Below are 12952 nucleotides of genomic sequence, written 5' to 3'. Positions count from 1 at the left end.
GACTGATACAGTCAGATTATACTTACCATAAGGGCTAGCTGGCACGTCCCAGGGGAGCAGCAGCCGAGGAAAACACAGAGATTCATCATTCTGGTTAGCACAGACAGAAAAAATATAGACTCTATATTCTGTTGGAAATGCATCGTATTAGAATTGTGGAGGTAGAGCGATAATAATGTTGAATGTGACAAAGGAGATTCAGAGGAATTGAAAATGGTAAAAAGTAACAACTCACTTTTAACGACAGCCGCAGCTGACACCAAGGTGCTGTCATATTTCAGCTACACGATCAAGAGAAGTCATTTAAAATCCGTTGTTGTATGACAGCACACAGCACCGGTCGGAGCGAGCCACCTCTCATAGTTAATGTCTCTTATACACCCCATTCAACACCACATAAATATCTGGAAACAAAACAGGCACCAAAACCAACGTATGTAACTTTTAAAAGTGATGATTAAAAATAAAATAAATAAATAAATAAATAAATAAATAAATAAATAAATAAATAAATATATATCTATAAATATTCTATATATATATATTATATATTATATATATATATTAAACACGATGATTGATGCGGACCTGAACGTGATGAAATTTTCTCTATCCGGAAATCCTGATCGTTATTGACTACCCCCTGAATATGTCATTGGGAAACTGTGAATTTTAACCACATTCATTAAAAACTTAAAAAATGCTGCGAAATACTGAAAGTAAACGAGAGCAGGACACCGCAATAAAGTACCAAAGAAATGAAATGTTTACCTGGGATCCTGACAGAGCGAGCACTTTTTCATGGACTGATGTTCGATGGAAAAGGTGATAAAGAGACCTGCGCTGTTATACACGTCTTTCTTCGCCTCCAACCATTCAAAAGTCCTCCATACTTCCTCTTCAAGCAGATCCAATCATGGAACACTGGTGTCTGGTTCCACTTCCTTCTGTGAATGAATTTCAGAGGTCTTCTTATAGAACACATCACAACCTTTGCAGCACATGCCCTGATGTACCAAATAGATAAATATTGTTCCTCTGTCTTATAAAGCTTGTGCAACTCTCTGTCTCTCGTTGCTGTTTTCATGCCAGGAATCACTCAGTGGATGGGTGTTTCAACACTCAAATAGGCACAGCCTAATTTTGTATGGTTTCCAAAACAGCCTTTAACCCGCCGAGGCATCGACCACATTGGACCTTTAAGGTGTGTGCTGTGGTATTGCTAGCCTTTAGCATCAGATGGACGAGATCAGACTTTGTTTACAGAAGCACTGAAAAAAGCTTTTCTTAATAGACCCCTTTTCAAGTTGAATCTACCACAAGTTGATGATACATTTACTTTAATTAGTTTTCACATGTTGACTGTAAATTTAATGTACATTCTATTCTGTGAAGGTTCTCAGTCGTTCAGGTCATCTTTCTTTCATTTTTGCACAGGAGACTGAACAGCCGCCATTTCACACTTGGGTCTCACGTGACTCCAACGACCATCGTCAGGTGACCTGAGCTCAGGTGACCTGAAAGACTCTGAGGACAGTCGCCACAAATCAACAACGAGCAACTACGAACAAGTAGAACAATTGGCCATGCCACCAAAGAATGTCACAAACTTAAGACAAAATGGGCATACTGTCCCGACTCTAAATTGTAAAAAAAAAAAGGTTTTATCTTCACTTCCATTGTTATCGTTAGAAACAACATCGTGTTACAAAACGTTCTTGTCGTGCAGTTTGAACATTTTCAGATTTAATCCAGGCGAGAGCCGTATGCACCTCCACCTCACCCAGACTCAGAACTCTTCTCTTCCTGGGATGGACTACGTAATGTAGCGGCCGCCAGGGGCCGCAGATAGTGGGGTGTTAGGTGTTGTCATGACACACCCACTTTTGCAATTGTACCGTAGATCAGTCCCACCCCACTTTTATGTAGTTTAACGTTGTGTTTTTTTTTTGTTTGTTTTTTACACTTGTCTTCTTTCAATCTTCTGATTCATAGCACTCACGAGGGAAACCAAAATATGAATTAACATACTATTTGGTTTTATGCGTGGTGCTGAGTGCATCGTTTGTGTGTAAAAAGCGTACGCATCAAGCAAGTGACTCGTTGGACTGTTGCAGCAACAGAGTTGTGGAGTCGTCGTCGACTCTGGTTTGCCACGGTTCCCAACTGTATCACTTGGAGACAGGCTAGCTGCCACGTCAAGCACGGCATGGCACGATGGAAGGGACAACACATAAGCAAAAGACTATTGCGTCATTTTTTCAAAAAAGTCACTTCTGTGAGTAACATTGTACTTTTTAAATTCTACTTCATTCCACACCACATTGCAATTTCTGAGATGTCTCGACCAGAGCAAATGTCCTCTCGTGAAAGTAAAATCGTACAGGCAAGAGGGACAAACTTCTCCTTCTGTTCTCCGCGTACCTGTAGCCTCTACCATTGTAAATACCTCGTTGGAACTTAATAAACGTTAATGCGTTTTAATGTTAATCTGACTTTCCTCGCCACGGCACGAGCATAGGCCTACTGTTAACATAGGACTGAACTAAACGCCCTGTGCCACCCAGTTTCTCGCATTTTTAAAACGAGTTATTCGCATTTGTGAGGGGGTTTCTGTGTGTGATGACAGTTAATAAATTTGTAATGATTTCACGAGCTTGTCCCCCCCATTTGTTCCAAACTCATCTGCTGCGCTGAGTGGCCGTCTATACCATTTACAATGGAAAGCTTCGAGCAACAGACCTGCGGGAACTTGAGATCACAGCACACCGGAAGACCGGAAGGAGAAACATATTGTGTGTTGTTAGATATGACTGATATTTGCCAATACTCAAATGTGCTGGTGCTACATGCTCCACCTGTCTGCCGTTGTTGTGAAGTTTGTGTTGTGAAAAACTTTAATAAATGACTAAAGATCTAACATCAGGAAAGTCCCGAACTGTCACAGTTTGTAAATACCTGGTATTGTTGTTGCCATGTTACAGGCCAGAGGGGAGGACTCTCCAAATCGGATCTCCAGTTTCTGTTGAGTCGCCGTCGCATGACCGTCAGTATCTATTTTGGCCAATACCTTCACAGAAAAACACTTTGTGTTGTTTTTGTCTAGGTCCAGCATGTCGAAGTGTCCTTTGGCAAAATACTGAACCCTAAATTGCTCCCGAAGGCTGTGCCATCGGTGAATGCGTATGAATGGTTAGCAGTTCCTCAATATGTGCCATTCAGTGTATGAATGTGTCTGAATGGGTGATGAGATATGTAGCATAAAGGTTGAAGCTAGAGGGCTTTATAAGTACACAGTAATATAAGTACAGTCCATTTACCATTTACACCCTGGGCGCCTTTGCTTTGACTGAGCTAAACAACACCCTCTTGCAACTCTCCCACACACAGATTTCTGTTATTGTGCCAAACGCCTTAAAGAGGAAAGAAGAGGTTTATAGGCCCAGGGCACAGGGGAATGTTGACAGTGAGTGGTGGCGGTGTTGTGCCAGAACCAGAGCTGGTCAGTGTAACCTGGCTCAGCAGCCACTATAGACATAAAGGCAGAGGAGATGAGATTGAAGAGGGCGCTGACAGAGTAAGCTAAGAAGAAAAAAGAAGACAGTGAACAAACAAAAAGCCGCCGACAAAGAACTGTGGATTTTCTTTTAGTGGTGTGAGAGCTTGGGTGACAATAAAAAGGCTGTGAAAGACAGACACTGAATATTAGCTGTCTGCTGTGTCTTGTTAGTGACCTTGCTTGGTGTTTGGCCGTTCGCGAAGTTGTCACCGACTGTATTTGAGCGTTCAAGTATCAGACACACACATTACTGTACTTCCATACTGTAATCAAGTTTTCAGTATTCAGTAGCTGAATTTCAAAATTAGTATGAAAATTAAAACTAATTCTATTATTACTTTGTTAAGAGCAGAGCCAGAGATACATCATCTAAGCCTGTATCAAATCTTTTGGAAGTAAACAGAGAGCAGACACCACATTAAGATGACTGGATGTACCAATAGATACAACTATGTTCCTCTGTCTTATAAACCTTGTGCAAATTCTCTGTTTCATTCTCTGATTCATGCCAGGAGCTTGATGGATGTTTCAATACTGGTGTCTGGTTCACTTCCCCTTCTGTGAATGCCTTTCAGAGGTCCTCATCGAACACGGCACAAACTTTTGCAGACTATGCCCTGATGTACCAAATAGATAAAATATTGGTTCCTCTGTCTTTATAAACCTTGGCAAACTTCTCTGTTTCTGCCCAGGATCACTCATGTGATGGGTGTTTCACACTTCAAATATGGCCACCCGGCCTCTAATTTCGTATATGTCCCACTTTTGCTTCCAAAACAGCCTTAACCCGTCGAGGCACTGACCACATTAGACCTTTAAAGGTGTGCTGTTTGGATCTGGCCTGTTAGCATCAGATGGACGAATCAGACTTTGTTTGCGAAGCACTGAAAAAACTTTTTCTTAATATGTCCCCTTTCAAGTTGAATCTACCACAAGTGAATGATACATTTACTTTAATTAGTTTATTCACAGATTAGTTGACTGTAAATTTAATGTACTTCTATTCTGTTAAGGTCTCAGTTCGTCCAGTTCATTTGTTGTTGTTGCCATTTTCCAAGGGAATCTCCAATCCGGATCTCAGCTCGTTGAGTCGCTCTGATCAGTATCTATGTTGGCAATCTTCACAGAAAACACTTTGTGGGTTTTGCCCAGGTCCAGTCTCCACCAGGGGTGGATGTCGTTGGATGTGTGACTGCAGGAGCCGTGTTCCCACTTGTGTCATGATTTCCATCGATGGCATTGTTTGCAAGACCAAATTCAACACAGTGACGACTGCGAGGCTTTTCCTTGAACGGCCAGGTTCTCGCCTGACAACAGAACACAAAAACCTCAATTGAGACCTGGACCTCTTTGAACCATGACATGCCCTGGTGGGGCAGGGTACCCGTAGACCTCCACTTCACACAGTGTAAGGTATTTTCCTGAACCAGGTAGAAGCAAAGTCACATAACGTCCCTCCACGGACCAGTGAAGGTCTTAGTGAAGGTTGCATCACCAATTGTCAATTTTACCAACTAAAAGAAAAGAGAAAGCAGCACAACTCACATGTTTATACCTGCTGTCCATAAACATCAACTTTGACTTCATGCAGACTTTAAGTATTTGTTCCAGGAGTCAAATCCAGTAAGAAAACCACTTCAGTAGGCAACTCTATTCTCTGTCTGGACACAGCTGGGTTTGACTGTCCCTGTAAGAATCGCTATTGATGAACAGAGGTGAGGATGATGATGAGGAAGATGCTTTTTTCATATTCACTCACATGAGTTTTTGACACCATTGTTTTCCAAAGAGTTGCCGATGTGGATCTTCAGCCCGTTGATCCTGTGTTGACAGCAGTCTCCTCTGTTGACGATGGTTATGGAGGTGACAAGAGCAGGTCCACTCTCCACCAGGGGTTGGTAACTTCATTAGAGTGAGTGCATGATCCAGCGTTGAAGTGAGACTCACGGTTTCCATCTATGGCACTGTAGGCAGCTCCAGATGAGTGAAAAAAATGGTTTGACTTGGTGGCTCTTCCCCGAAGGGCCACATTTGCTTACTTACGATAAGCAGCAGCTGAGCACGACCTCAGGAAGAGCAGCACAAGGAAAACACAGAGATTCATCATTCTGGATGAGACACATGAGAGTCTATATAGACCGTACAATAGACCAAATGTACATTTGAAAAATATATAGTGGTAGTCATGTTTCATTTGTTCCTGTCGTGCTTGAATGAAGTTTGTTTTACGATGAGTTAATGGGGCAGTTAAGCTAATCTTCGTTTGATAAGGGAGACAAATTTGAAAATTCAGGTGTACGATTACGATATTTTTCTGATTAGTAAGAAAAAACTGAAAGATTATAAGACAAGACTACAACGCTAGATACAACTGAATCCTACACACTGGTCCTTTAAGGGTTTCTCAATAACTTAAAATATTCACAATTAAATGAAGCATCAAAGTTTGAGGGAAAATAATTAAATACATTATACATGTGAAGCTAAACCATATACATTAAAAACATTATGAAACTAAAATATAATGCAACTTAAACATGATGATGCTGTAGAACCTGAACGTGAGCATTTTTATCCGACCCTCCTGAAACACATCATTGGGATAACTGTGAGTTTTAACCATACACATTAAAAAACTTTAAAAAATGAAATGTGTTACCTGGAGAGCGAGCACTTTCTTCATGGACTGATGATTCGATGAAAAAGCTTCCACCTGTGCTCTTTAATACATCTCTTTCTTCACCTCCAACCAATCAAAATTTTGTTTATACTCCTCTCCAGCAGTATCCAATCACACAACATTGTTTCTGTATTTCACTTCTCTTCTTGTGAATGAAATGTCACAACCTCTGCAGGCTACACCCTGATTAAAATGGACCACAATGGCTGGCTGCCATTTTGAAGAAGTGTAGATTGGTTGGGCAAAATAATTTATTTATTTTTTCAAGTTGTTTCTTTGGCCTTATGCTATTTTTGACAGAGAAGCTTGAGAAGGGATGACAGGAAATGTGGGAGAGCGATAGAGATTGGGAATGACACAGGGCGGGCTGTGGCTGAGCTAACACCCCTCTTGCAACTCTCCCACACCCAGTTTCTTGTTTTGACAAGCCTGATCTTCGTTTCTCCGTCTAAGTCACAAGTTCACACACACACTCGACTTACCCAAGGCCTCTTGTTGCACATGTTGAATGGATTTGTGACTCACCTTTGTGTGGCCCCTGCTGTGTTGTGTGGTCCCTTCCTGTTTCTGTTATCTTCACCGGCCTCGGCTGGTGGCTGGACGCTCACTTGCCCTCTATAGGGGCCGCGCAGCTATCGTCGAGTAGTATTTCAACTATAACAATATTACAATAGTACAGTTCCTTCATCGTACACTGCCTGTTGTTGATCTGTCCTGTTTGTTACTTGTTTAACTGAACCATGGATCGTACCGCTGACATCTAGGGGTGTAATAAAATTGGTCGGTAGCTGTGTTTAAATTTAAATACACAAGAGGTCAATTTGACTCTGAAGCCTACCAAATGTTTTTTTTTGTTTTCATGAACCCAGCTTTCTACGTCTGAGTCATTTGCTTGCTAGTTTGAATTCTGGCAAACCCGGAGAGCATCGACATGTGCAGTGTGTGGATCAGAGTTCGGATCACACACGACAAAACACAACAGACCTGATTTCAAAAGAGAACCATACTGACTTGTTAGATTGTGTCAATCAGAGCTGCGTTCGTTTTAATGGTGAGCATGTTTCCCCAATCTTTGATGACATTCATGGTCATTTTTGATTTTAATACAGTAACTATCTGACATAATTTCCTTTACATGTTACACTGAAAGCACGAATAGTCGTTCATAGACTGATTCTCATAAACTATATACCATATATAACCCAGGTCGCTTGGCTAATATGGACAGAGTTTTTTATCCTATTTTGAACTAAAGTGTGTACTTATGATGGGCTGTTATCATTAGCACTGGCATAGATCCCCAACGTTTCATGCTTAACACATATATCAATGAATTGTGCAAAGAAATTTGTGTGAGAACCACATAAATCTAGACCAATCAAGATGAACATGAAAATGCACGGTAACCTTTTTTTTGATGCTGATTTAATTCAATTTAATGGTTTCATTGTATACATGATGTGACTTTGGACACAAATTGTGCCACTGTAACTACAATATCACAAGACAAGACGTCCTAACCAGACGGAGACGCCGCTACCCACCTCCACCTCACACAGACTCAGGGACTCAGGGGCCGTGTTACAATGTAGCTGGCATCATCCCATCGATGGCAGTGAGTGTGGCGTTTCCTGCGAGGGCCAGTTCTCCCTGCAAGAAACACAAAATCGCATTGAGACCTGGACCCCTTTGAGGTTAACATGACAACAAACCATGACATGTTGTTAGGTTTTATTTATTCTCCTATGACTTATAAGAAGGCAGGATTAACCACCCTTCATAATACGATTCTTATCATTCATGTAATTGTTCTATCATAATGTCTTGCCTTTAGATAAATGAGACTTCTATCAGTGATTCACATTGGTATTTAATAACAAGCAATTCTTCACAGTTCGGCAGTTGCAACGGTCAGACACGCGATAGACTTCCCACTTCAACAGAGGTGTCCAGTACTTGGGACGGTTACTAGACTAACAGGAAAGCGCCAAGTCACATTAAACGTCCCGCTTTATAGGAGGACTGAGGTTCGGGTGAAGGTTGGTACCATGACACAATTTGACCAACCCATAAAAAGAAAGAGAAAGCAGCAGCAAGCCTTGAGATGAACACGGGAATAACGTTACACGACTGAAATTGGATTCACAGACTGTCCTGTGAATGGAAGATGTTGTAAGTGTAAACGGCTAACTGTCGTTAGCTGGTCAGCCGTGTGGCTGTAACTGACTCAGCCCCGGGAGCAAGGAGCCCCGGGCTAAAACGAGGGGCAGAAGGGAGATGAGGATTGATGATGAGGAAGATGCTTTTTTTTTAACTCACAATGGGTTATTCAAACCATTTGTCCAAAGATGTCGCCGATGTGAGACTCCTCAGCCCGTTGATCCTTTCCTGAAAGCAAGTCTCCGTGTATAGATGGGTGCATGGACGGTAGATGGACGTTAGGAGTCCAGCACGGCTTCCACTCTCCCACAAGGGGTTTGGGCTGTTTCATTCTGTTGGGGAAGAATTTTATAATGAAAAAAACCCTTAAACTAAGGAGGATAAGAGCATCAAAGCTGTAATCGCTTTCTTGGTTTGTTGTTTGTTTGACCTATTAAGATGCGTTCACGAGTGGGGCCAACACACTCAAAGCCGGCGCGACGTGCGTTACATGAGGAAAACGGTCTCCGCCTGAGCCAGATCTCTGACCAGGTGTTTCTTATTATCATTTTCAGATGGGTCTCGCTCTCCCAACCCCCCTGCTCTCGTACACCCCCTGTTAGCAGGAGGACAGTTTGTTATATTACAGCATTCCTAAACAGTCTGTCTTTTTGTCCTTTATGTACCGTCGGGCCTAGGGGAAGCCAAAAAAGGATCTCTGAAGAAGGATGCTGCCCCCTCTTTCCCCATCACAAGAGCACACCATTGCGACCTCCATATCAGTCCCCAGCGGCTTGCATTCCCAACAAAAGGCAAAAAGATCAATGCATTTACCCACATAAAACACATATGATCAGACATACTAATTAACTATCAATTTTAATAATAATAATACGTAATAATATAAAATAATAATAATACTACAGTTTACACAAAACTGTGGTAGATTGAGAAGCTTCAGGGTAGCATGGCCCAAAACAAAACAAAGCAATCTGGACCAAAAACTACAACTGACCTAACAAAACACGGGGGAAAAACAGAATAGAGGTTTCCTATGAATCAACATGAAAGAAGGAGATGAAACCAAAAGATGCTCTAACTCACCCCTACAACTTACCTGTGGACTGCTAGAGCTACCGTCTGTTAAAGCAGGGACACAAGCATGGGACTTTACATCAAACCACCAAACACACACCAAGCACATCACAACGACAACGACAACACACAGTAACTTTGGTGCAGTGGTGGCTCGTAAGTCAAGACAGAGCAAAAATGTATCCCAGCCACTGCGTGGGCCCTTCACATTCAGCCCTCATGCAGTCCACCAGTCGCATCACACAATCGGCAGTGCAGTCCTGGGCAGAGGCGAGAGGCCCTAAGGTGGTAGCAACCCCCCTTTAGCTAGGGGCTAGGTAACGGAACAGTGAACAACAAATACATACAACAATTATGGACCCTGGAGTCATGAACAACAGTTTCTTTACATTATCCTCAGCCAGTATGTCCCCAATCTACGATGTCCGCTCTTGACCTGTACCTCGCTCCATTCTGTTCATGCAATATCCCTCTAACTTTATACCTCATTAACCTGAAACTTTACCTCACCCTGCCAGTCTCAGGAAAACAGCACACAACGGGAAGTGCCTTCAAGCATGTAATAAATAGGAAGCAAATAACATTGTGTTCTTGTATGTCCACATACGCTCGTTTACGCTTTTGTGCCTCCTTGATTTACTGACCGAGCTGGTCGGGGAGGGACAATTTATTAAATTAGTCGTTTATAAGGCAGTGAGAGGACGGGCCTAGGGGATAGGGTACCATGTGGAATGTTAAAAGTATACCTGTGTTCATTACTGATGCATAGAATCCCCATCAACTAAGGACATGTAATGACTTTATCTGTATACGGTGTTGGAGGGGCGGCTTAATGAGACTTCTTACTGAGCATTTCTTGATACACAACGGTAGTAAACGACTATACCCTAACTTGTTAGAGCTTTCCTCGATGGACAGCATTTCATGCTGTACACCTTTCTTGTGTCGTGTTTGGCGACCTGTTATTAAGACGTCCCGTTCTACTTTATGTGACAGAGACTATTAAAACTTCAACTTACAACTTTGATACTTTGAATCCAGTCTCTTTATGTTAAGGGTATCTTTCTAAAAACTTCTGCCCTGGCCGTTACACACATTGTATAAGTTATAAAACATCTAACTAGCAGATTTTTATGGACACTCCATTGTCTGGCTGCCATGACTCCATCGCGAAGTCACGTTACATTTCCATCTATGGCATTGTAGGCAGCTGTAATGCGTGAAATAACGTCCAGACTGAGTCGCTTTTCCACGCAGAGCCAGATTTTCTGTGACATGACAAAGTTGAAACATTTAACAGCGTAACGGTTTATTTGTGAAATTTCAGCTGATATCATTGTTTCAAAGTGACAACACTCAACACAATACAACTAATGCTGGCAGAAAGATAACTTTCCCACCACAACTCCAGACCTACATCCATGTCATATATTTCTAATTAATCATTGTACATATTACACAATAGAAAGAAATTCATGAGATGATACAGTCAGAGTATCTTACTTAACCCATAATGGCAGCTGAGCACGTCCCCAGGAGGAGCAGCACCGAGAAAAACACAGTGATTCATCACTTCTGGTTAGACACAGACATGAAAAAAATAAAGACTTCTTATTCTGTTGGAAATGAATCTATTATGAGATTGTGGAGAGCGATAATAATGTTGAATGTGAACAAAGGAGATTAGAAGGAAAAGAAATGGATAAAAGTAACAACATACAACTGTTTAAAGACAAGAGCAGTGACAGCAAAGTGCTTGTACATTACAAAATAGACATAATGAAATATAGTAATTAAATACCTCCCTCTAGATAACCAACTATAAAAATAAAAATACAAGGATTGAACACAGTGTTAAGATAACTAAAATCTAAAAACAAACCGCTCTCCTTCTGGGTTTTTAAAGCCAAGAATGAAAAATGGGTCATTAAGACGCGATTTGGAAAATGGACAGTGAAGGGAGTCTAATGTGTAGAGGAGCGTTCATCCATTAAATTTAGGACCATTAAGCACATTTCGGGGGTGCCTCTATGCACCCAGGTGGGGGGATTATAGAACAGCCACCACTATAGTTTTAAATAACACACGCGGGTTGTGACCTTTAGAGTCGTATGGATAGGTGCGTCTTCTCTTTAGGCGCTTCTCTTTAGCTTGGCATCTCGCTAGCAGTGCCACCACAGTTTTTAAGGATTTGGAGGGAAACCACAGCACTGTCTTAGGTTCACCTGCGTTCAGCTTTGCTTCGGACTCTATGCAGTTGCGGCGATTTCGCACAATTAAGCCAAGGACTTAGGGTAACTTGAAACTGCACCGTTTTCTAATGGAAGCCCACGGTCCAATGTCCAACACACAATGATTGTTAAAAATCCCAACAAATGAAAAAAGGGGGGGGGGGCACACGATAATACTTGGGCATAATTCATCCAGCGATCAGGAGAAGACAGTTAAAAAAGTCCTTGTTTGTATACCGCACACACCGGGATCGGAGCGAGCCACCTCCAAATAATGTTGCCTCAAAACGGAGAGGAGGATGAGACTTACAATTAAAATCTTTTTACAAAACAGTTCACCGTTCCTCCTGCTCACGGCCGACAATAGAAAAACATATGATACACAGACACTATTAATTATATAGAATATATATATATATGATATATATATTATATATATATATATCTATAATATATATATATATATAGTATATACAGCAAATCCCAGGAACAACATCTGAAGCCTCAGTCCAGAAGAGTACAGTCCTAGGAACAACTCCCAGGCCGTTGGTAGAGGACCCGAGCTTGAGGATAACACGGATACCAACCCGTTGGGGTGAGAAGGAGATTTTATATATATATAAAATCTCCTTATGTGAATTTTAACCACATACATTAAAAACTTTAAAAAATGCTGAAATACTGAAGTAACAGAGAGCAGGACACAGAAATTAAAGTACCAAAGAAATGAAATGTGTTACCTGGAGATCCTGACAGAGCGAGCACTTTCTTCATGGACTCTGATGATTCGATGAAAAGGCTTCCACCTGTGCTCTTTACATACATCTCTTTCTTCACCTCCAACCAATCAAAACTCCTCATACTCCTCTTCAGCAATATCCAATCACGTAACACTGGTGTCTGGTTCACTCCCCTCCTTGTGAATGAAATTTCAGAGGTCCTCATAAAACACATCACAACCTTTGCAGACTGTGGCTATGGCTGTAAGAAGTGTAGATTGGTTGGGCAGAGACCAATAATTTGGACACACATTAAGATGACTGGATGTACCAAATAGATAAAATATTTTTCCTCTGTCTTATAAACCTTGTGCAACTTCTCTGTTTCATTCTCTGTTTCATGCCAGGATCACTCATGTGATGGGTGTTTCAACACTTCAAATATAGCCACCGGCCTAATTTTGTATACGTCCCACTTTTGCTGCCAAAACAGCCTTAACCCGTCGACTCTGAGGACAGTCGCCACAAC

The 12952-nt window shown here is 41.6% G+C and overlaps 1 pseudogene; it reads right to left on the bottom strand.

Annotated features, from left to right (window-relative positions):
- Window positions 1–1746: 1746 nt before the first annotated feature.
- Window positions 1747–12630, bottom strand: LOC109141840 (uncharacterized; annotated as a pseudogene).
- Between the last annotated feature and the right edge of the window lie 322 nt (window positions 12631–12952).

The sequence above is a fragment of the Larimichthys crocea genome, unplaced genomic scaffold (assembly GCF_000972845.2).
Source record: "Larimichthys crocea isolate SSNF unplaced genomic scaffold, L_crocea_2.0 scaffold40904, whole genome shotgun sequence".
NCBI lineage: Eukaryota > Metazoa > Chordata > Actinopteri > Sciaenidae > Larimichthys > Larimichthys crocea.
This window is presented reverse-complemented; position numbering and strand designations above follow the sequence as displayed.